Source organism: Solea solea, chromosome 17, assembly GCF_958295425.1.
Source record: "Solea solea chromosome 17, fSolSol10.1, whole genome shotgun sequence".
Classification (NCBI taxonomy): Eukaryota; Metazoa; Chordata; class Actinopteri; order Pleuronectiformes; family Soleidae; genus Solea; species Solea solea.
In genome coordinates this window covers 1,668,688-1,694,059 of record NC_081150.1, presented here as the reverse complement: position 1 = coordinate 1,694,059, position 25,372 = coordinate 1,668,688, and the positions used below count along the sequence as shown (strand labels likewise).

General features: G+C 38.4%; 1 long non-coding RNA gene across 1 annotated transcript; it reads left to right on the top strand.

Moving 5' to 3' along the window:
- Positions 1 to 7,519: 7,519 nt before the first annotated feature.
- On the top strand, positions 7,520 to 15,365 carry LOC131444183 (uncharacterized). Its single transcript, XR_009233695.1, has 3 exons — positions 7,520 to 7,657; positions 9,621 to 9,708; positions 15,055 to 15,365. It is a non-coding gene; the product is annotated as an uncharacterized LOC131444183 (long non-coding RNA).
- The last annotated feature ends 10,007 nt before the right edge of the window (positions 15,366 to 25,372 follow it).

The following is a 25,372-nucleotide window of genomic DNA, read 5'->3' as shown; positions in this document are numbered from 1 at the left end:
GAGAGAAGCACCGCAGCTGCTCAGAGCTAATGGAGCTCGAATGTGGAATGTTCCAAAAGAGTGGGCTCCTCACTCTGTGAGTGTGGCAGGCCCTGATTACAGAGGTGATAGCCTGGACATCCGGAAGAATTTCTAAGATTGTTCTGGTGGAGTCCGAGGAATAAGGGAGGGCCAGCAGGATAAATCACTCCTTATCTCGTCTATTAGATGATTCCATTGTGCATATAGCAGTAACTGTCTCTCCTTGAGGTCCTTGAGTTCATCCTGATGCATTAGCACCACTCTGAGCACATCGCTTTAGTACATAACTGCAGTTAAGAATCCGTGAGAACAAAAATCTGAGCCTGGATTCAGTCAGTTACTGTATATATGCACTGGCGTCTCATCTCCTGCGACATGTTTCTCTTGAGTAGACTTTTGAATTATACCCAACGATGTAAAGGAAAGTAAATGTTTGCAATAATAGAATCACTTCTCTAAAGTCTTGTCAGGAACAAATGCTTGTTCACCTTCCGTTAGAGAAATGTGCACTCCTGTCTTCTCAGAGAACGTGGAGACAGAGCACAGATTTAAAGCTGGGATAGGAAGGATTATTGGCATGACAATTTTAATGCAGACCAATAATAGGACAGTTTAGATGAAGTTTGAGTCTTTAATGAATCAAATTAACATATGGGCAAAAGGTGAAACTCAGACTGAAAAAAAAAAACATGGAGAGCATGGAGGCTAATTACACTGGGGAGGTCAGGGGTAATCAGACACAGGATAATCACAGACAATCACCAGACAGGAAGTCAAACATGCAAGGAAAAAAACTTCAAAACAAAACAGGAAACAAGGAACAGAAAAAACAGACACAAATAACCAAAAACCCAGGTAAGGAAAACAGAGAGAGCAACAAAAAATGTTCAACACCTGGATAATCCATTGGTCGAGAGAAAGAGAGGGCGCCTCCTATTGGTTGTTCAACAATGCAGCTGCACATATTATCACTGCACTGGCAACACTACAACACAGTGACACACCATTGTACCCCTAAACGTAAAACACCTTTGCTTCTCACAGTGTACCATGTAACTTAGTGTACCATGACTTTTGTCATGTTATCCAAACAATAAAAAGTTGTGCTTTTTTAACTATTATCATTTTTATTTCCATCTCACATTCCACGCACAAATGGGAACAAACAAATAGTTTTTTTTATTTATTAGAAAAAGATCTGCTTGTGTGCCTCTAGTTTGATGTAGCGAGGAACAGGAGCAGTCAGATGATCAGCAGTTTAATCAGAATGTCTAAGCCACTTTATTTGGAGGCGGCCCATGAAAGTCAGATTTTATTGCACGTGGCCCAGTATCACAAATCACAAATTTGCCTCAAGGGACTTAACAGTCTGCACAGTATTATGACACTGTCTGTTCTTTAACCCTCATTTTAGAAAACTGGAGAGAAGGGATTCCTCTACAGGGGTGTGGATACATATATTACTTACATTATTAGTAATTAGAATAACATTTATTAATTCATTCATTCATTTTCTACAACCTTAGCTCCCACATGAGGCCCGGCATGATAAATCCTGGTCACCAGTCCATTGCAGAGACAAACAACATCCACTCTCACAGTTTTAAGTGTCCAATTTATGTCATCTGCATGTTTCTGGACTGTAGGTGGAGAAAAATCGAACTCTACACAGACCCACAGGCCTTCGGTCAAACCAGGATCTAAACCGCTGACCTTCATACTGTAAGGCAACAGTGTTAGTCACTGCAACAATAACATTATAGATGAAAAATATCATGTGTGAAGATCATGTTTTTCTCACCCCGGTGACCTATAGAAGAAGGAGAAATGAACAGCACTAAGTTCTTTTTTTTTTTGTGCTGACCACCATAGAGCTTCAAAGCTGCAGGGTGTGAGGTTTAGTGATTGTTTGTTGTTATTATTGATGCTATTTATTAGAACAGGTGAGGGTTTGAATTCACAGGTTGGTTTAATACTTAAGATGTCAGTACACGGAGTAGCAGTCCAATAAAGCAGAGGTATCCAATAACTATAAGGCAAAAGGTGCACTGCGGCAAACATGAGAAACTATCACAAGGAAAAAAATGGAACTTGACTCAATGAACTTTGTAACTGATTTCCAACGTTTTATCAGGGTACACATTTTCTTACGTGCACACACAGCCGTTCTGCTGTATATCACACCCTAATGGTACATTGGAGTAATTAGGGGGTCAGTGTCTTTCCCACTGGAACTTCAGCATGTAGACCAAAGGAGTCAAGGATTGAACCACTGCCTTCCCGATGAATAGATGATCTTCTCTGAACCCTTAATCACAACTTCCCAGAAACACACAAGAGCAAATTCCTCACACACATTATATACTAGAGGGAGAGAGAAAAGGAGCAGGCTGATAATCTTGGAGGATCGAGATCCAGGTCCAAAATGTCCTGTAACATTTGGTAGAGGGAAAAAAAAAGACCCCGGCACAGAGAGTCTGAGTGAAAGAGAGGCAGAGAGAGAGAGAGAGAGAGAGAGAGAGAGCCTGGACGTTTATGTGCTTAAGGGAATAAACTAACAGAGGGTCAGAGGGATGTAGTGTTTATCAGGCGGTTTACAGTAATCGCTGTCGGCAGGACAACATGGACTCTGCTTAACACTCGAGCCTTAATAGATTCACTGAGACTGAGGCTGACCCTGGGGTGGGAGAGTGGTAACAGGTACAAGGCCTGGTGTAATCAAACAGTCAATAACCAAAAGTTTGAAAGCCACAGTAGGTGGGATTCCTTGAACACTCTCATCTCCAGGTTGTGAAATACTGACATTTTGTGATTCATGACCATGTAAGAAATGCGTATCGTGACCTCAATGTTGTCGTTTTTGCCAAAATCACAAGTGGACATGGAAACAAGTAACTCAAGTGCTTTGCAGAAGCTTAGAATCCAACATATGATCGTGGAGGCTATGATGGTGGATGCTGCTGAGTTGAAATACCTGGATTCAGCCGTCCAAAGCAACGGACAGTGAAGAAGAGAGTGATGTGTGACACAAAGGAGAGCAGCAGAAGTGAAAGGTGAAGGTCAACAAGACGGTAGTGAGACGGAGAAGATGCTGAGATTTTCACTGGGAGTGACCAGGATGGTTTGGAGACAACGTAAGAGAGTCAAGTTTGACAAAGGATGTTGAGGATGGAGCTGCTGGAGGACAAGAGGAAGACCAAAGACAAGGTTTAACAGAAGAGGACACAAGCGATAGATGGAGACAAGATGGAGCAGATTGCTCTGATCTGCTAAAGGGAGAAGCTGAAGAAAGAAGATGAGTATCAGTTGTTCTTAACCACGGCGTATTAACCGTACTTATTTTAAGAAAACGTGGGGCAGCTCTGGGGCTCCTTTAGTCTACTTTCCAATGTGTCCCTGGGCGAAGACACTTAACCCCAAATTACTTTGTATTTCCAGCAACTGGGGTACATAAATGTTGTTTTTATTGTTGTATTTGTTGCACTTTTATTTTGAATGCTCTTTTATTGTTTTTTACCTTACTGTTATTATTATTCTTAAATGCATTTTCTGTTTTGCTTTCTCTTAATTGCTTATTCTTGTAAGTTTCCCTCTGTGTCTTCAAAGGCACTTCAGCACATTGTTATCGTTATCATTATCATTATCATTATCATTATCATTATTACCATTATTATTATTATTATTATTACTCTTGATACTGGCCCTAAGTCCAAATAAATGAAAGGTGTTGCATCACTAAGAGCATCCCGCACACAAATCTATGCCAAATAAGCAGCAGTATCAATACACTGTTATGTTATTTCTGGCGTTTCGGTCTGTTTTACTTTTCTGCAGCATTGTTGCACTGTTACATGTTGGTAGTGGAAGTCGATGTCATTCACAAATAAAGACAAACTTTGCTCACACTGGGGTGGAGGGGTTGGCAGTGGAGAGAGCAACAGGTCGAGACCAAATCATTGCAGTGTCGTCCCTGACTGTGTTCGTCATCCTGGTGGTTTTGAGGTTATATATATATATATAGGTTAAGTTAAACTTTATAGACCATAATGTGGAAAATATAAAAATAATTTTCTTTACTTTTTCAATAAGAAAGACAGTAGAAACTGAAGAGTTCAGAGGACTTTTATAGGTGATTAAATTCAGTTGAACTATTCCATAATTTAACATTTAACAATTTATTGGTACAAAGACTTCCTTTAGACACTATAGTGGATTGTGGGAGTCTGACACCTTTCCTAAAGGGAGCAACTCAACAATGGATGAGACAGATCACTTGATCTGTTAAGAGATTCCAAGAGTTTTTTCCAAGTATTTTATGATATTATAAGACAGAGGACTCAAACTCACCCCCCGATTGATTTTGTAAGGCCAACGACCTAATATCAAGTTATAATGCAGCATATTTCTGTATGTTTTTTTAAATTACAGATTCATTTTCAATCGTAAGTAACATTTTTCAATATATCGCTCCATCTGAAAATAAACACTTTTATTTTGAATTGTGAAATGTCTCCACAAAGCTCATTATTGCAATATCATAATGAAATATGACATAGTCTTATTGCACACCTCTACACAACAGTTGCTTTTTCCCCATAAAGCTGGACTTGAGTGACACTTTGAGTCACTTGAGTTTGAGACCCAAGGAGATTTTTGTGCATTATGACCAGGAAATGTTGTCATCACCATTGATTCCTCATTTCTGCCAAAAAACACAAGCAGTTAAATCACCATAAGCAATTTTACATCTTTCACATTATTTTTCCAAATGGGATTTTATTGGATCATAAAAATGTGTTTTATTTCAGTTATATTTAATTACATCAGAATAACCATATAAATTGTTCTTTAGGAACTGAAATGATGAACATTGTGATAGCTTGGTCGCTGAGTCAGTAGGATGCAGGGTTTCCTCAGTGGAGCTGAAATGAGCTCTCGGCCGTGTTGTGCCTTGAAGTCTTGAAGGACACGCTGTATAAGCCCTCTGCCTTGTGAGGCAGGTCATGCGTGCTCCACGATATACTTTTTCATCCTGCTGCTGATAGCCAGGATTACGAATGTCTTTTTTTGTTTGCGACCACAGCAGAATGTCATTCTTTTGTCCCCCCCCTCCCTCCCCATCACGGCACCCCTCTAGCTTATTATTTCTGCAGCCGCCTGCTTTCATTTACCTGGCCACTTCAAAAAGCAATGCATAGTCAACTCCCCTCCTGAGATGAGGTCAAACACATACAGAGTGTTGCCCACCACTCTTTTTATTACCACAAATGTCAGTAGTTCTCTTCATCCTTGGCATACTTTTTATTACGCTGGTGGAAATGTCAAATGTAGTATTTGCAACAGTAATAACACCCTGATGGCTCAGGAAGCCGCCCCCAGGCTCAGGAAAGCGCACTTTCAAAAAGAAATTGACTTTTTTCTCTCTTTTGTTGCACTGCAAAAAGCTAAATTCAATTTAACTTGAATATTCATGCAATATGCCTCAATGGAAACTAGACATAGAGCTATTACCCCATCTGTACTTCTAATATTTCTTCTCCTAATGGGCTTTTTTTTTCTTTGATCATCCATTGAACTCCCCACTTGCAGGTCATCAAATATGTATACCTCCCCAACTGTGTCATCCCAGCACTGCCTTTCAATGACATGCTAACATACTGTAGAGGAACATGGCCTGGAGGGATGTCATTGTCATGCAAGCAGCTGCATGAGAACCTTCCCTTCTCTTCCCTTCTTCCTGCTCGGATCAGTCTCAGTGCTGCATAAGCTCTCAAAGAGCCACAGGCGGTGGCGGCAACAGCGGCGTCTCTCCTCATGCATGACGACAACTTGAGGACGCACAAATTGAATTTGTTTCCTGACACTTCTCTGCAGTTTGGAGTGTTGTCAACGCTGTTGCTCACGTGTCTGTCGGCGCAGGCAGAGATGGCTTATTAAAGGTGACGTGGTGGCAGAGCAGAGAGTTTAAAGATTCTGTTGCTGTGTGTCACAGTAGAGTTTGAGTGCGACGGCACAACACGGTCACCGGCATCCTCAGACTTTCAGAAAAACACACATTCATGTGAGTTTCTGAAGCAAAATGTTTTTCCACGACTTTAGGGAATTAGGAAATAGGGGTGAGGATAACCATTTTATATTATGATGTTTATGTTCTGTTGACTGAAATAGCCACAAAGTGTCATCATTATACAAAGATAAGAGCAAATTGTTGATTAATAAACTACAGCATATACTATTTTTTAATATATAATTATTTAATAATAACACATGATAGACTAAAATTAAATAAACATTTACTGAGCAAAAACATCTGGTCTTTTTATCTGTACTGCAAAGTGATACATAAACCAAATATAAAATACATAACAAGTAATCAAACTCTAAAGTTGTCAGATGTGACTTGTGACTTAGCAGAATGTTTCTGAGAAAAACGTTTTTTTGACATTTTAAATTGTCATTGGCCAATTATTATTGAAGTCATTTGTGATGACAATTAGAAATGCCAAAAAACAGCTCAATAAATGAAGTCGCCTGAGTAATTTGTCTCCCTCTCGCTACTTCAGTCATTTTTATTATTCCCTGATCACCCAAAACCCAGTTCACTTGGTTTACAGAAGCGTCTTGAATGACATCATCACTAAAGAAGAGGTCATCACATGCGATGCAGTGAACACACAGAGTGAAATTATAGGTTTAGGTTATTTTTCTGTACATTACACCAGTCATTCTTGGAAACTGAGTGTGGACCACAGATGGTTTACAGGAGATTTATTTCTGGTCGCCCCAATATAATTTATTCCTGCCTTTTCCCAAAGATTTGACCACATCACCCCAGTTGTTGGCATTTCTTCCCTGGCTTCCTGTCAGTGGCAGGATCCAGTTCAAAATTGTATCACTCTTTTTTTAAATCTTTAAATAAGAATGCACCCTCTTATTTGTCTGAAATGTATTTGTTGCAGGGGTGACTGAACCTTTTCTGTGATCGCAGTTGAGCTTGGTTATTTATTTTTAGTAGGGTGCACGTAACATTTCTCCTTCTATTTATGTATTTCACATAATTGTTAATTAATTTATTTCATTTTACTTTTTTTGCTTTTACTTTATTGTATTTTAAAAGGATACATGTGCTAAATAAATAAACTTGCACCTTCACCATAGCCTTCATTTATTATGTATACATTCGTTTTATAATTTTTCTCTGGTTTATCTATTCCAAATAATATACAATTTTGCAGAAATGGCAGTAAAGTCAGAAATGTTACAGTATGCACAAAATGTGGTATTATATTGTGAAACGTGTCATGATAGTTTGTCAGTATTTGGAAAGTGGGCTCCCAAATATATAAATACAATTGGAAACAGTAGGGTTTTCACGCAGCTACACAGCTGTCATGAACGCATCACCTCAATTGATTTGGAAATCCCAGAGGTTCCTTGAAGGTATCACCTGAAGTTGACGGATGTTTCTTGAAGGTATCATGTAGGTGTAGAAGTTCATTCCGAGGAGCAGTGAAAACTAAGTTCTGTGAGGCGTTTAAAGACGCGGAGGTGACTGAAAGTGCAAGAGTCACAACTCAGCAGAGACGCAGGAGGAACTTCATGCGTCTGTGAAGGAGAAGAAACATGGAACGTCATGGTGAGCAAGCTAGTGAACGATTAGCCTTACTATGTTGGTCTAATAAGGTTCATCTGAACGTTATTTTAGTTCAGGGGCAAAACTCTGCACTAAAGTGCGTGTAGTGTGACGCAGTTTTGCTGTAGTTGTTCACTCTCTCACAAGCTTAGTGTAAAACAACTAAAGTGCAAAACACTGCGAAATAACATTAATTATATAAAACAGAATGGAATACAAAAGAGGAAAAACAGGAAATATATCTTTTTAATGACATGTGTGCAATTTGCACAGGTTTCACAGACATTTAAATGTTTGTTGTCATTTTGCCTCAGCAGCCATTTTAGAGAGGCACGTGAGCACAGGTAACTAATCACATGAGTGGGATTCATCACACCTGTGTGTACAAATACTTCAATACTGTACTTAAGTACAAAATCCGAGTATCTGTACTTTACTTTATATTTCTAGCAACGTATACTTACACCACATTTCCTAAATGAACCGTGCACTTTTATTCCACTTTCTACTATCATCGTTACTTGTTACTAACACATATTATAATAATAATAATAATAATAATAATAATAATACTAAGAGTTGGTAATGGTGTGTATTTACGTAACACTTCTCTAGTCTTGATGTGCACTCACAGCTGCTTTACACCCATTCACTCACACATTAATATCGCACAGCGCATCTTTGTGCAGCACATTTTTTAATCACACATCTTTAATCTTTCCATTCACACGCTGCTGGTGCAGTCATCAGGAGTAACATGGGGTTAAGTGTGTTGCCCAAGAATACATCTGCATGTAAACTAGCCGAGACAGCCTTTTTAAATACTTTGACTTCAAAAACTTAAGTGCATTTGTATCTAGTTGCTACATCTGCATGTAAAATGTCAAAATGGTCATTGTGGAAAAAAGGTTTGTGTTTTTCCGACTGAGGAACTAACATGACAAAGTTATTTTAGCTCATAAATGAATATTATAGCTAATATGATGCTATGGAAAGTCTTTATGAAGCGATAGATGCACCAGTTATATGCATTTTCCACAGCAACCAAACACAGGTGTTACCAATCACGTTAATTAATCTAGCTAAATGGAACTGAGTGTTCATGAATGTGATTAAGTGTGCAACAGTTAATCAAATCATACACAATTAAATTAAATCCGAATGATTGTAATATTCACTTAATATCTTTGAATGTGTTTTTCTTGATATAGAGTTGTAAATGAAAAACAAGTTGCCTGGTTTGAGCTTCTTAAATGCAACTATGTTTTGTCTTGTTTTATTTGCTCCTCAATGAACATAAACTGAATAGTTTTGATCTGTGCACTAAAATCAACTCATTAACATCATCTGCAGATTTTTTGAGATTATTTTCATAATCAATTACTCTCTCAAGGAATCCTTCGATTAATCAAGTAATCGTTTAGTCCATAAATAAAGAAAATGTTGAAAATGTTGGATCATTGTTTCCCAAACCTGGAAATGATGTTGGAGTTCAGCTCAGCTCAAATGTGTTGTTTTCTCCGCAGACCAAAGTGAATTATTTTTAAAGATTTCTTTGTTATAATGAAACCAGAACATTTACAAATTTACATTTAAGAAACAGAAAAGTCTAAAAACTTGTTTTGATAATGAAAAAAACAAAACACTCATGGGCTTTTAATAAATCAAAACAACAGTTAAATGTTGGAAACACAGCGTTACAGGAACAATAGAAAGAAAACATTTGAACTTATGAGAATACACAGTGATGCAAAAGATTGAAATTTAAAGAAGTACAATGAAGCTCCACTTTTGACTGGTACTGTAAGTATAATGTAAGTTATTAAGCAAATGAGAATTATGTTTCACATAAGACAGTGGAGTTTATTTGGCTTATAAAAGATTATTATAGCTCATAATGTGAAGCTTTTCAAAACCATAGGTCACTTTTCAATACTACATAACAGTGTTGCTACAATATTTGCAGAGAGCTGTGGGCGTCTTCGGGATTGTCATCATCACTCCTGCTTGGGGACGTCCTCTTCTCTAAGGACATGTGGCTGTTCCAGGGGGAGGTAGGAAGAGAATCAACATTTATTTGCTCTTGAGATAAAACCTAACAAACCTTGGAGTAATTGCACACTTTAAAGGAGCTCTCAGAAGTAGCTAAAATTGACTAAAGGTATAAACTTTATAGGACAAATACTTAATATGTTTTAGTATAGACATTTATCTGGTTTTGGTTAATCATTAAGTTTTTGGTGCAGTGTTTTTAATTGAAGTTGTGAAGTTGTGTTTTTGTTTAAAGACAGAGAAACAAAGCTCCATAGTTGTGTATGAAACTGTGTCAATGTGTGTGTAGCTTGGAGGCAGGTGAGTCATGTAGCCTGACCAGTACTTCATGTATCCTGACCAGTACTTCATGTATCCTGACCAGTACTTCATGTAGCCTGACCAGTACTTCATGTATCCTGACCAGTACTTTGTCAACCAATATCAAACTTAGGCGATTGGAGAGGAGATGCAGGGTTTTGTCTGACTGCACAGTGAGTGAACTCTTCACAATGGACAGATGGAAAATGGATCACAAACAGATTGTTTTTTAATTGAAGGGGCAGAGTTGTGCTGATTAGTCGTGATCATCATTATCATTCTTTAATATCAGCAGGGAAAAACAATCAGTGTCTGGATCTTCAATCATCAATAGTCATTCTGCTCTCTAATTGGCACAAGCCTTTAGTAGAGGTTTGTGCAGACTGGTTAGCACCTCTACAACTGAATTTCAAGTTTATTCTGGCTTTATATTGTTTTATTTTATTTAATTTTTTTGAACATTGATTTTTTTTCTATACTTAACATTTCTTTCCTGTCTAAACACATGATTTTGATCAAACAGTAAATGGCAACAACAGGAATACTAGTCTGTCTGTAGCTTATCTCACAACAGAGAACAGTTGCAGAAAATGAGGAACAGTCAGGGAGTCTTGACCAGACTTTACCTCAGTGTTATTGCAGCCTGTCGGGTTTTCAGCAGCAGTTACTGGGAGGTCAGAACCTGAAAACACAATTATGTCTTGACTGAAAAAAGCAGAATCATTTTCTTGTGACCTTGTGTAACAGAATAAACAGATGGTAAATGTGACAGAAGTAACGCAGACGAAAGCAAAGCATTGCGTGTCACTTAACTAACAACAGCAATCTGCTGTGCAAAGAGACTCGCTTGTGTTTGCACTGGTTACATAAAGCTATTGTCATTTGCTCAGTGACCCAGTCTTCAGAGTCATGTTAGATTTAAACATCGAAAGATGTGCCGAATATCATGATGATGGCGTTTGGCTGAAATGAGAAAATGAGGGTGGTTATGAATTTGGATGGATAGCACAAATCCACACTCACTCACTCACTCACTCACTGTAGCCAACCCCAGCTGACATAGGGCAAAAGGCGGAGTACACCCTGGACAGGTCACCAGTCCATCACAGGGCAAACAACCATTCACTCTCACACCTATGGTCAATTTAGAGCAGGGGTCACCAACCTTTTTGAGACCGAGAGCTACCTGAAGGGTAGAGAATAATATGGAGGGCTACCATATTAACATTTTATGCAATTTACCATTTAAATGATGAATATTATGCATTCAATTGCATACACATTAATTCCAGTGCTTACTCCTAATGATTATCACAGTTTTTATAAACAATATCAGGACATTTTACTCAGTGATCATTTGGATACATGCAAGTGAGGTGAAGTGAAATGAGCCCACGGGCACCTCGTTGGCTGCTCGCGGGCTACCAAGTCCCCGCGGGCACCACGTTGGTGACCACTGATTTAGAGTGTCTAATTTGCCTAATCCCCAAATCCGCATGTTTTTGGACTGTAGAGGAAACTGGAGAACACCCACGCAAACTCTATGCAGAAAGACCCTTGTTCTGGCCGGGTCACGGACCAGGGTCTAATCACTACACCAACCTGTTGGCACACTGATATGTGTGTTTTGTTTGTCCAAAGGAAAGGAAAGTTATACTAAAGAGTCACCTGCTGTTACTCACCAGTTGCATCATGTTTAACCAGCAAGACAATGTGATTGTGTTTATCCACTGCACATTAACAGAACCATCCTTCAGTGAAGATTTCATTCTCGCATGGAAGCATTGTAGTAGTAGTGAAGTTCTCTAATGCAGGTGTCATCAAGTGACCAGACAGGAGTGACCTATTCTCCTGCCCACTCTCTGTCAGTCTCCAGATATTGCAAGTGGTCAGTGGTCTCTAATCCTCTGCAGTGAGTGGGAGAGGCATCTAACTCTATGATCCAAGATTACTGTAGGCTGCAGGTATTGCAACCTTCCAAGTCCTGATCCCTTCCTCCTTTAAGCGTAGAGCTAGGTCCTGTCACTGTGAGCCTGTTGCTGGTCAGCCTGTGCAGGTAATTGCCAGAGGACAGCTAAGTGTTGCTCCCAAGCTTTGTCATCGTACAACCAGAACATTACAGCGGCAGCACTGACATTTATTATAAACAAACACAGCAGCTTTGTGACCACCACATTACTGTGGTCAAGCTTTTTTATTCATCTTCTGACATTTTATAATCAGAGATAATTAGAGTTCATTTTTCTGGGGGCCTGTGTTACATCCTATAATTAAGTCAGCTGTTGCAGAAATGTCCTCCAAATAAAACATCCATATGGTGTGAAGCAAGGATGTGAAGCTTTATTTGTCCAGCACTTACCAAGTGCTTCACAGTAAACATTAAAACGTCATTCAATGGAATAATGCATTTCAAAGATCAAAGTATTTGACGGTATACAAAAACATTTAAGTTACTTCTTTCTGTGAAGGAAGGGTTTTGGGTCTAAGTCCAGTGTGTAACATTTAGTAGGGTTTATTTATGTTTGTTTAAGTGTATAATGAATATTTTTTTCCCCTTTCTTGAGATGTGCAATGTGTGTTTCACATTTTTAATCATATGTTTACTATGCAAGTGAGGAAGAATGGCTCCACCCACAAAAAAAATGAAATTGAAAATATTCAAAAACCAATGAAACAGTCCTTTTGTTTGTCGTACTATGCTGTTGCCTTCACCATGCAGCTCCAATTCACGAGAGTCTTCGAGGCTTGGAGACTGGTCTTAAAAATCCACAGGTTAGAGGTTGCACACTGCTTTAACAAGTTTTGTTTGAAGGTGATCACTGATTCAGCAGTTCTAATAGCAAGATGGCAGCTCTTGGGACTGAATTCTGGCAGCAAAAGCAGTGGTTGGAGGAACTCGTACTTGCACAGTATGGTAAGCTGGTAAGATGGACGATGGATCAGTGACACTAGTGTTTGTAAGAACTCTGGCTGCTTTACCCTGTATGAGTTAAAGTCGGGAGAGAGCGGTTTGACTAAACAATAGAGAGGGCATATCTACCATTGGCAGGCCTTCTGGAACTCAATCATTATGACTAGGGTTGTAAAGTTGTCATGGATTAAATAAACTACACCATCTATGTCACAATAGAAGCTAAATAAATGCTGAGATCCTTGTCGTCTCGTCCATCTACTCTAACCTTCCTGCTAAAGTGGATTTTGGCATTCTATATACTCTCAGCAAGTTTGTGAAGTGACACGCTATCACCAAACCTCCTCTTTTCCTCCTGTCATAATTACTCCAGCTGCTAGAAGTCGTCCGACAGTAAAATCTGACTGTTCGCTCGTAATAACTTGCTTGCAAAGTCGACCTCTGGGCTCCCTTTTATTTTACTGAAGGACAGTCTAGGAGTATGGTAATGACGCACTCGAGTCACTGACGTCTGTTTACAAGTTTACTGTTTACAAGACTAGTGGGCATGCATAACCGCATGAAAATTCAGTCATGTTCCCTCCAGTCCATAGCAAATAGTTAAATCTTTTTCTTTTTTTAAAAATAGTGGTAAGTCACCTGTTTGTCTCAGAATGTTTGGAATATGATCTTTGTTATGAACAGTCCTGACATTTGAAAATAGTTTGCAGTGATTATGTGTGTTGTTTTTGTGGATACACCTTTAACTGTGTCACACTAAATTATCTAGTATAAAGCAGGGTCGGGCAGATGTTACTGACCATTGCCAATGGCTTACAGACATCAATTTTATGAATTTCTTAGTCTATCGATCTCCTCGGCTCCTTTGCAGTGCCAATGACAGCTGCTGTATTAACATATGCAAAAAGGCTTAAGTTATACAGCCACAGTGAGTCTGTGACACGGCGACACCAGCACAGTACTTTATCACCGTCAGCCTCCTGTTGGTTTATTTCACTTCCTGATGTGTTTCTCAGTCATTTTGTATTTGTGGTTTGGTTTTAACTTTGTCTTGTAATATCTAATTAGTTGTTAAGCTACTTTGATTTTATTTGTTCAGGTTCACTACTGTATCTTTCAGTCAGATTAATGCTTCTGCTTTGTGGGATTTAATTTGTTTTGCTCCCACACATTTGAAATCAGATTAACTTTCAGTTGTTTTGTTTTTTTAAATTTAATTAATTTAGTATTGATAAGGACATTGCACACAAACAAAGAGTAATACAAGCGGATGTCTGCCATTAGGTCGGCAAATGAGGTCTACACTGACAGCAGTCATGTGACCAAAAAACTTTGGCTCAGGTTGAATTAAAAGTGTAGTCCCTTGTGTGTTTGTGGACGTGTATGAGCCGGTGAATGTTTTTCCCCTGAAAACTGTTCCCTTTTTGGAACAAGAAAAAAAAAGAGCCTAGTTCACGATCCAGATGTTGAGCTCTTTCTCTTTAGCTAGAAGTAAAGTTTGTCTCATGTGTGCAAAACTACTATAATGGTACAATGAATTTACACAATGTCCACATGGGAACAATTATATTTTTTGTCTCACTGGCAGTGCACAAACCTCAAACATCGTCAAACAGTGTGCAAAATTAAGGCTGTGGCTCATTAACTCACCAGGCTTTTTGTTTTCACATTTAGATTATTTCATATACATAAAATAATCAGGTGTTGTAATCTAATTCGTAGTAATTCACCTTTCGTAGTGAATGATTTGAAGAAGAACATGTTATAGATTTGGTTTTCTCTTGCGTTTCCCAGTAATATAGGAAGAAACGGCCTTGCTGTGTGATATCCCCTCGCCTGGGAGGGTGTTATGGATAATGTATTTTTTTTTAACTTCATAGTTAACAGTGAGACCATGTGGGAAATTGCTGCAGCAGAAACTTGAAATCCCATCCTGTTGAACAACATATGATGCTGAAATAAATCAGAGTGTTTGTTGCAGATATAAATAAGGGGAAAGTGAACAAAGTGTGTGTAATAATGAACACTGATTATGCTTCTTCTCCAAACCATGGTGGCCTCGTACTCTTCATCCTTCCCATGTGTTTCTTTGTATATATTATGTATAAAGTTAATGCATTTGCTCTGTTCCTTGCAGAATGTGACAGAAGGCTTTAGAAAATAACAGTCTGAGGTGAGGTAATCACATGGAAACAGCAGAACGGACACCTTTAGATTCTCTATTCCCAGGAGGTACATGGAGCGTTCCACCCCCTCTCTCAGTCTCGAAATGGAAACATCCTCTTAGACTCTTGGGATGCACATCTGAAATTCATCCATCAGTTCTCTCTGGTGTATATAAATATCCATGTGGAGCAGTCACCCACACGGGTTTGTCCTATAATATGGGAGCCACAGATGGGAATGGATGGGTGTGATTCAAGTAGGTGGTAAAATGCTGCGAGCGAAAAAAACGTGCCGTTCTGTTTTCAGGCCTATTTCCTCAAATAAAAACAATCAGCAAAATATTAAGCTCGCTGATCCACATTTAGGGAGCTGGGAGCTATCGTCCAACATGGCCTCCTTGTAAATAGGTCTACTGCAGAGGGAGGTGCAACACAGACAGGCTGGCAAATATGCTGGCCTGTTTTGGATGCATCAGGAAACGGGTTGACTCTGAAAGTGATATTTTGACATTTAGGATTTATTTTTCACCAAGCTTTTGTAACAGGTTGGAAGAACACGAGTTTGACTCGCTGCAAAAGGACAGACCATTTTAACACATTATTCAAATCGCTAAGAGGCATTTACACAAAAAAACATTCATTCTCAAGGATGACAAGTGCTGAGAAAAAGGTGTTGGAGAAATATCAAAGATCTCCTCTTGTCTGCTGCTTTGTTGAATTTTAAATGACGGCTGTTGGTGTGAAAAGAATGAGTCGTGCTGTAGGAAAAGTCTGATTGCTAAGTTTCAATAAAAAGCAGCACTTTTTTTTGTCAATGCTGCGACAGTGTCTGTATCCATGAGGTCATTATGAATGATTACATTCATCACCACCCATTTTGACAGTGAATCATCAGTTCATGTGTTTTTAATGTGAAATCTCTGATCAGCTCTGTAAATGTTAATATTGTATCTTTACTGTTCTATAACAAACAAAGCAGAAAACCTTCTCATCATTGTTATATTTGGTAAACGGTTATATACATTTTCTTCACCATGTCATATCACCTGACACCAAACAACTAATGAATTTATTGAGAAAATAATCAGTTTTACAGTTATGCTCTGAAAATACTTGTTTTTCACTGTGATCCTTGTCAGTTACTCAGAAAGGAAACTTCCTATTTAACAAGATGATGAAATTGCACCTTAATTGCTAAAACATGTAGGTGATATAAGTTATTTTTCATGTGTTAACAGTATTATTAAAACACCTTTACATTTTTTTTTTTACAACTGTTTTAGTTTTAATTGAGTATCTAATGTATCACATTATTTGTATTATATACTTATTGTTTTTATTTTTATTTGAAAAGAGATAAATGAATTTTCTACTTAAAAATAAAGGCATAATTGATGGAAAGAGTTGTATTGAAGTGCTTTAGATGCACATTAAAAATGATTATTTAACTACATGATTAAATAAAAATACAGAATTCAAACAGGTGTAGTCAACAGGAAACCGTTAACACTACAGGTTTGGCCATTTTTCCAAAAGCACTAATGATCCTCAACTGCCACAGCTAAGGCATGAGTCAATGTGCTTTATTTGTGTGAATATGAAGTGTGAATAATACTAATACTGGTTTATGTCAGGACCTCAATAATGTTTTTATATAATATTTTGTGTTCCTTAGTTTCTTAAAGCACTACATTCTCTTAGCACTCATGTCAGCAGAAAGCAACCCTTTCTTTTTCATTAAAAAAGGCTTCAGCAGATTTATGGCATCATAATCCCAGTTCTTTCCTACCATCACCCTTTCCTCAAGCTGTGTAAATCCTCTACAGCTGAAAGTTGCAGACATCATCAGATGGTTATATATACCATATTTGCAAATCTGGATGCTTAAAAATGTTGTTGTGTTTCTGTCCATAGCATGTTGGTAACCAACATTTATTGATTGCTTCAATGGGGAAAAAAAAGTTATTACTATAATCTGAGCTATTGCTTTTAGAAAACGTGCCAAATGTCGTAATATGTTGCTTAGAAACAAATGCCTTTTAATCAGCATACTCAAAGTTTTGATAAAGCGTAGGCTTACAAAGAAATACTTCCTACAATCAGCCTTCACATAGTGTAACACATGAACTTGGAGACTAAACACGGCCTCATAGCATGTGCTATCAGCCTGTACATTGATTAGATAATCAAGTTTATTTGTCACATGTAATCACATAATGGTTGGAATTCAGGACAACTGCTGAGCTAAACGGAGTGGCTTGGAGCTGTCCATGGTGCTGAACTGGATCAGCGCTGAGGCAGCTCAAAAGTCTAAGTCATTCATTAACAAATGAGAAGTTTACCTTGATTATTTTCATCTTGTAGAAAAGTAAGCAGTGCATGTTTTTCACACATCGACAGCACCCGCTGTGAATGTCTTGCTGTGCTGCATAGATACAAGAGTAGCCAACACTTCACAGCTTCGTACAATTCAGATTGTTCTGGATATGATATGTCACGTCTAACGACCAATCAGAATGCTGGATTCAAGCTATCCATTTTTATCATTTGTTTCATATTGTTGATAAACTCAGTATAAGTTTTCCAAGGTGTCTTTGTTAAAAATATTTCATGATCACAAAAGGCTCAGTTGTATTAGTGGAAAAAAAGCATCTTTTGTTTGTCCTTATTTTTATGTGGGTTATTTCTATTTTTAACCTTGGCACACCTTCATTGTCATTCTGCCTGCATAAACTTTTTTTAATGAAAATAGAATTGTCATCTTCTGCAAACCAGGCAAGTTTCTTAAAACTTTGATTGATCTGGCAGCCTTATTCAGGTAGTCAATAATCTTGACCTCCAATGTATAATCATTTAAATTGTATTTGAAGCAAATGTTTTGACCAACTTTGAAGTATATTTTTGAAAGGTTGTTCTGATATGCTGGGTTAATGAGAATACAATTGACAAATTTGTTTCTCCGACTCATAAATTGGTTAGATGCTGTTTAATGCAGGGTGTGTAATAAGTAAGTAATACGTTAGGACCTTGGTTTTGGTGTGCTACAGTTTGTTCAGTAAAGCCTGCCAGTGCCTCATGAAGGTAAAGACTATAAACTCGCTTTGATTTTCGTCCATCCAGGGTCTGTTATGTCATTCCACATCATTCTCCCTCCTCTTGATTCTCTCAACCCTGTGTTGATCAGTATACAGACACTGGCTTTCCTTTCAAAACAGAATCAAGAGCTGTAAAATAGCTTAGAGCAGGCACCCGGGCATGTTTATTATTGATCAGCTCTGACAAACATTTCACTGAGATGTATGATATGCCTGTCACAACACTCACTTAGTTGTGGACTATGTCTGCAAGCGTGAGTGACTTTGACATTAAATCTTTGGCAATCATCAAATAAACAAGGGAAGGGACACTGTGGCAGTGTTTACAGAAGCCATGGCCTCGATTGATCCTGAAACTACTGTATTTACCAACTCAGTCACATTTCTAACAAGGAAACAACACACAATCACATGAACAACAAACTTTTTCTTAATGTTTAAAATCCACCTCTTTTCCTTTTTTTAATTTACAACTGAGTTTACTGTTCCTGTAACAATGAATGGATTTGTTGACTGCACAATACCACTTTTTCATGCTTGATACTGATATCACAAACTACTGATATCAATATCCGTCTGATACAGCGACCGCTAATCTCTGAACTTGCAGATGCTAAGACTAAACCAGCCAATTAAAATCGTGATGCTCCTATCTGACAAATATTCTGCTTCCACAAGGAAGTGCCGAGAGTGCCGAGAGGTCACATGTAGCACTCACTCACATCTTGGTGACGTGACAGTAGTGACTCAAACCTCTTTACAGTCTGTGTTTAGCGATGTGATATTTAGGGTTCATGTATTTTGTCAGAGTTTCTTTTTGCAAACAACCAATCTTGTGATTTTAATGAGTAAAGGGGTCACCTGGATTAGCTCATCCCTATGTAAATGACATATACACATGAATGCAACGCATGAGTGCAGTCATGTTTATTTGTTCAGGCCAGGGTTTGTACAGTGAGGTGTGTTTGGCAGAGTTACACACCACACCAAGGCCACTGGAATGTGAGGAAATTTATCAGGGTGTGAACATATCGACATGTCTCTAACAATTGTTTTTTATTTGGAACGTTCCAGGTACCCTCTTAGAATAATGATGATAATCTCTTTCATTAGAAAGTTTATTAACTATTTCAGATAAAATGAAAATTCATTTAATATTGACTGTACTCTGAAGACTTTTACAATAACACATATAGGTTAATGTAGAGCTGGGAAATGACTCAATAACAATAGATATATACTGTATATATGTATCAAAGGTTCCATTATGTATTAATGTCATATTTATGCATTGCAATCTTTAATGTTTTACCTCAAATGAGTGTTCTATTCCTGTTTTTACCGTTTGTTTTCTGTCCATACAAATGTTTAAAACCAAAGATTTCTTCAAATGTTCTTAAGAGCATAACCTTTTATTTATCATTAGAATTACTATTATTGACTGATGTTTATCATGATAACCTTTTGCCTTCATTGTCCAGCACTGATTAGGATTAATCTGGAGCCTTTTTGTACTGATTGTGTTTGTTTACAGTATGGCATAACCAGCAATGCATTTGCAGCATTGTTTGCAGCCCACACAAAACTATGTGTGTGTGTGAAAATGTATTTGCTGAAGATAAAAAGCGCAGATGAACAGGCATGAATGGTCCCACACAGCTGCCTCGCTTTAATCAACAAACAGTAGCCTGCTGACAAATCTCTGTTTTTATGTCATCATTTGAAGTAAACAATAGCCCAAGGTTAACCACGACACCTGTAGATTGGGGTCTCTGAGAATTGTGACCATCAGTGTGTGTGTGTGTGTGTCATATTGCATCAGTAGCAAATAAGGGAAACCTGAATTGCTGCAGTTACAAAGCAAAAGGTATAAACTCTGGTTAAAGTGAGGTAATTTCCCCATCCATCCAACAGCCCTTTCCCTTCCGCAGTAGTTAACATGTCCAAGACAGACTACAGTGTAAATATGTGTCTATGTTATATTAGATCACATGAACAGGATGACAAAATCTTTATTTGTCTGTAAATATATATACCAATAAATGTTTAGGGAGGATGCAAATCAACCATTGCATAGAACCTGAGCTGCATGACCTCTACTCTGCCATAGACACCTGGAAGACAAACACATTCACGCATCTGGAAGAATGAAACAAGCTGACAAAAAAGAGAATCCTGCACGGGGAAGATCCAGATCCAAAACATCTGGACTGAGGGACTCAACAAAAGATGTGCATGTGCTTCAATGAATAAAGACATGAACAGTGCCTAATTTATAACCAGGTTGTAACTCCTCAAGTTATAGTTAAGGCACATCACAATGCTGATTTAACTCCTATAGGCCTCATGTTATTTATTTGAAATCCTCCGCCTGCAACCTGCAAGGTTTATCAGTTGTTGCCTTTTCTGCCGCTTTGAATGGGTGGAGCTAACAGCTAAGCCTACTGGTGAGTCTGCATATTGGTTCCTTACTTCCTCATCTACAGAGAAGAACTCGAAATTCTTCCACACACTGCTTTTTTATTTTTTTTTTAGATGTTTTGGTGCCTTGATTGAGTTCAACATCACTGTCTTATTTTTCACATTAAGTCACAGTGGACCTAAGGTCAGGCTGTGCTCACTGTGCCCTCTGCTGGACCAGATGGTAATTACTTCAGATAGTTTGATGGGCTTTTAGGCTTTATAGTTTGACATTCAGGTTTGGACAGCACATTTCACATTGGATAATACAGTACAGTTGCAGAACTTTCAGTTGGCCTCAGATGGCAAAGTACATAGTGTTCAAAAGCTACATTTGAGAAGCAAAGAGGAGGAATCTGAATCCACATTGTCATTTACCGCTTGAAACAAGTGCCGTTTTAGTGAAAGGACATCCGCTGAAAGCAAATTGAGAATGTTCACAAAAGCTCAAAGTAGCTGATCTACAACTCTTCACTACCTTTTTAAAAAATGGAAGGCCAGAGACGGCTCACTAATGATTTTCTAAGTTTTTAGGTAACAGTTAAGCAGCAGTTATACTGCTAAACGTGGCAATGGCAGTTGTAATTCATCTTTACAGTTTTTAGTGTTGTAGTTGACAAAATTAGAGATGAAACATTTTTGTATCTAATCCAAAATGTTTTCCTGCAGTAAATAAAATCACGAGCTGTAGCACAACTCAAAGATTAAGTTATGAAGTCTTGAATTCTATATAACTAATTGTGTGAATGTGTGAATGTTATGCTGCTATAATTGTGTAATTTTATCAAAAGAGACCTAAGTGTTCATTAAAGAACCAACATGAGTTTTCTCTGCAGACGTTTCCACACGAGATCGAGTGCATATAGCTACTAGAGCTCCGAGTGCACACAGGAATTATGAGCGGAGTCTGGTTGCTGACAAGTATGTGACGTCATCTGGAGAATCTCAATGCTGATTGGCCATCCCATCATCTGTGCAATCATCCATTGACTTTGAATGTAACAAATTTGTGTTGTGTCCGGTGTGAACGCAGCATCATGGCAATAACCGGCAAACTAATTCAAACCCGGTGCCTCATGGTGATTTGGTAAAGAATAACAAGTCTATCCACCTGTTGCTGAGGGTCATTCATTGTCAAAAGGTCACAAGACAAGGTGCATGCATGTTAGATAAGGATCAGTCGGTGTCCTTTCAATGTGGACCAGTGTGTCATTTTAACCTGCTACTACTGAACAGAAAATAGAAAAATTCTTAAACCTGTCAGAGGAATAGAAAGTGGCTGTTGACAAAAGGTCCTATTTATTTGTCCTCTATGAAATACAGTCAGAGTAAGATGGTTCTCCACCTTTGGGGCAGAAAGGCACTACTATTTATTTCAGATACAAGGAGCAATAAATAGTCACTCAGGATGTTTGTTCAGCCGAAAACAGATGGTTTAGAAGTTTTTGGTTTACACTGACACAATTTGGTGTCATTATTTTATGAAAGACGTGATCCCTGCAGTAACACTACATTTACATTTTATATGTCTGCTGGCAACTGATTTAACTGCAGTGATTTAACTGTGCCATTTTACTCATGTACTTTATATTTGTTCATTTATGTGCCAGTGGTCTGTTTATGGTACTTGGAAGATGCAAAATGGCTCCTGATCTACATGCACATCTGCTTGTTGACATGAACATCAATGTGAGGCAGTGGAATTACTGAGACTATTTCAGGATGGTGCAGCAAGAATATATTTAACTAAGCAAAACAGTGGTCTCTGCAACACCATTATCAATACAGTACGATAGTTTAAAAAAACAAAACATACCATTAAATTGTCCATTTAAAGTTTTTTCTTTTTCTTTATTTTGTTTAGTCTATCCTGCCTCTGTTTAGCCTTTTGAGAACAGAAAAGAGCATTGTATAAACTGTGTGAAAATATAATGACATATTCTACATCTTCAAACCAGTTCTTCTTAGAATATGAGGCTGAAATTTGATGACTAGTGTCAGGGATAATGGTGAAGACTGTAGCTATTGTATCAGTGTAGTAGAATAAGCAGGAGACAGGGATGACGGGGATGTTGATGGAACAGGTGACCCTATTGCTTCACCACATCCTGGTATACTGCCCCAAACAATCTGAAAGTGTGAAGATCATTTTCTGTCTTCACATCTACCTTGAAGTGATATAAAGCAAGGTCTTTGAAACGTGTGTGTTAGTATGTGGGTGTTAACATGTGGAGATCGGGTGTGCTGTCTGCAAGCCAAGGAGAGGCACCGCAAACCTTTCATTCAAACACATGCATAATTGAAGTGAGGCTTTTCTTCTCCGATGCTGCTGCTGCTGTTTGTTCCATGGCACAGGCGGAAGGCCGCCAGCGGAGACACAGCTGTCTGTCTCAGGTGGATCGTTTGTGTGAGGTGACCTCGCTGGCTCATCAAAGGCTCAGAATAGCTCCTTGTATTCGCAGTGGTTGAGTGTGATGTTCATGTGCCTTGGACAGATTCCTTGTTAACACATCTGAAATCTGTGTTGTACAATTACAGCTGAACTGCCGGCATCTCAAAACCACTAAAGCAGTGAAGTGTATTATGAGGCATACCAAAGGTTTATATCACCAGTGAGCAACAAATTAGACTTTTATGACATGTGGCTCCACAATAATCACCTCTAAGATGTAATTCCTAGTCGTATTGCCGCATGGCATTTCTCAGGAAAGGTTGAGGTATCGATCATTTCAGGGAAGGCATGTTTAAATACATGGCAGATGCTTTTATTTTACGGAATTTGAAATCTGATTGTGCTGCTTTGTGATGATCCAGTTTGACAAATGGTTACTGTGTTGCCACTTCGCTAATGAGGCACATCACTGTGACCTCTATTTCCTGACCTACTGAAATACGTTGTCCAGATACAGTTAAGCCTCATAACGTATTTTAGTGTAGTGCCACTTTAGGATTGTAATAGCTGTCATTATCATCTCACTTTATATCATTATTATCCCATAACACTCACATAACTGAATCCTTAAGTCTCAATCTCACTGCTTGCTTTGGATATAACACTTGTATATCTGTCTATGTGGTATTCTATTTACTTATATACTGTATTTACTTACATTTATTCCTGTTTATACTCTCTAAATAGAGTGCACATGTCGTCCTGAGGCCATGGTGTTCTGCTGGAGAATGGTGAATTGCTTACCCCTGAGGCCAGATTTGAAAACAATAAATAGGAAAACTTCCATACAACCTTGTATTTAAAAGAGACAAATGTGTGTACGTCTTCAGACCAGACCTACACATGTTTTTTTAAAAGCAGCTGTGGGTGAAATGAACAGTTGTAAAATTAAATACCCATTCTCAGATGATTTATTGGTTTTTCCTCCATCTTTGTGTGTGTCCCCTATATGCATTTATGTTTAGTTTACGTCATACATCTTAACCTAAAGACCTTATTTAGAGTTAACAGCTCTGTGGCAGATTCGTTGTCATGCTTTGTCAGCGTCCACTGGTCAAAAAAACCTACTAACCTCACTAACATCTGGCTTTTATCTGCAATGGGAACAGATAAGATCAGCATTCAGTCTTAGGTCAAATGTCTGTAATAGGCTTTTATTAACTGAGCTTCCCAAATATGTCTTCTGCTACTGTATTTAGCCAGTGTAACTGCTGAGTCTGCACCTTTTCCACTGTGACATTTTACTGAGCACTGTTCAGGAAGTTGAAAACATTGTTTAATTTTTCCATCTTCTTCAAAATGGGCTGCTCTCCGTTGCCTCGCTCGGCTGAATCTTTAAATCTGCCTTCATTGTCTTAATTTTCCCCACAACAACAGTGTCTCCTATCTAACACCCTGAATTGAGGATGTGGATAAGAACACCTGGAAATACACAGGTGTGGATAGAGTAAACACTATTGAACTACAAATCCACCTATTTCCACTGGATGCACCAGAGGTCTTGGTCTAAGTCCACACCAACCCAAATGAACCATTTATGCCATCTGCACTAAACGAGGCGGGTGTGAATGCACCCTTAGATTACCACCAGTGTTTACAAGCTTTTGCCTTTGTGCTTGGAAAGGAGTCAGCTAAGGAAGCGCCTTCAGAACTTTTCCTGGCACGTCCACCTGGGAGAAGATCCAGGAACCAGAGACCCTAACACACTGAAGCAATTACATCCCATTTTGACTGGAAATATTGTGGGATTTCCGAGTAAAACATGGCTGGGGCAAAGGAGATCTGGTTGACCTTGTCTAGTATGCTGACACAGAGGCTAGAATAAGGAAGTTCATACCAGGTAAGCGTATCATAGCTACTTAGATGCATATTTGTCTCCTCTATATATTTGTTTTATTGCACCATAACTTTTTGAGCCACAACTCATGAAAATAATCATACTGGCACACACAGTACATGTTAGGACAAGATCGCTTATGACACAGAGTAAAAATAAAACATTGATGTGGACTATTGTAAGTATTTTAACCAATCAACCAAACCTGTTTTCTGGTGAAGGACTCACTACGCTGAGATTTGACCCTCTGACTAGAGTTTCCTGAACTTCTTTTCACCTTTTTTATTTTGAAACTAAAGAGGCTCCAACACCACAGCTCCAAGCATCAATGGGTCACATTGGATTTAGCAGTTTTTAGAGGTTATTTATCATTTTACACATTGATTCACATACCACTTCAACAACCTGGGTATTCAGGTAGAGCTTTGAAGCATAACTCATTATGT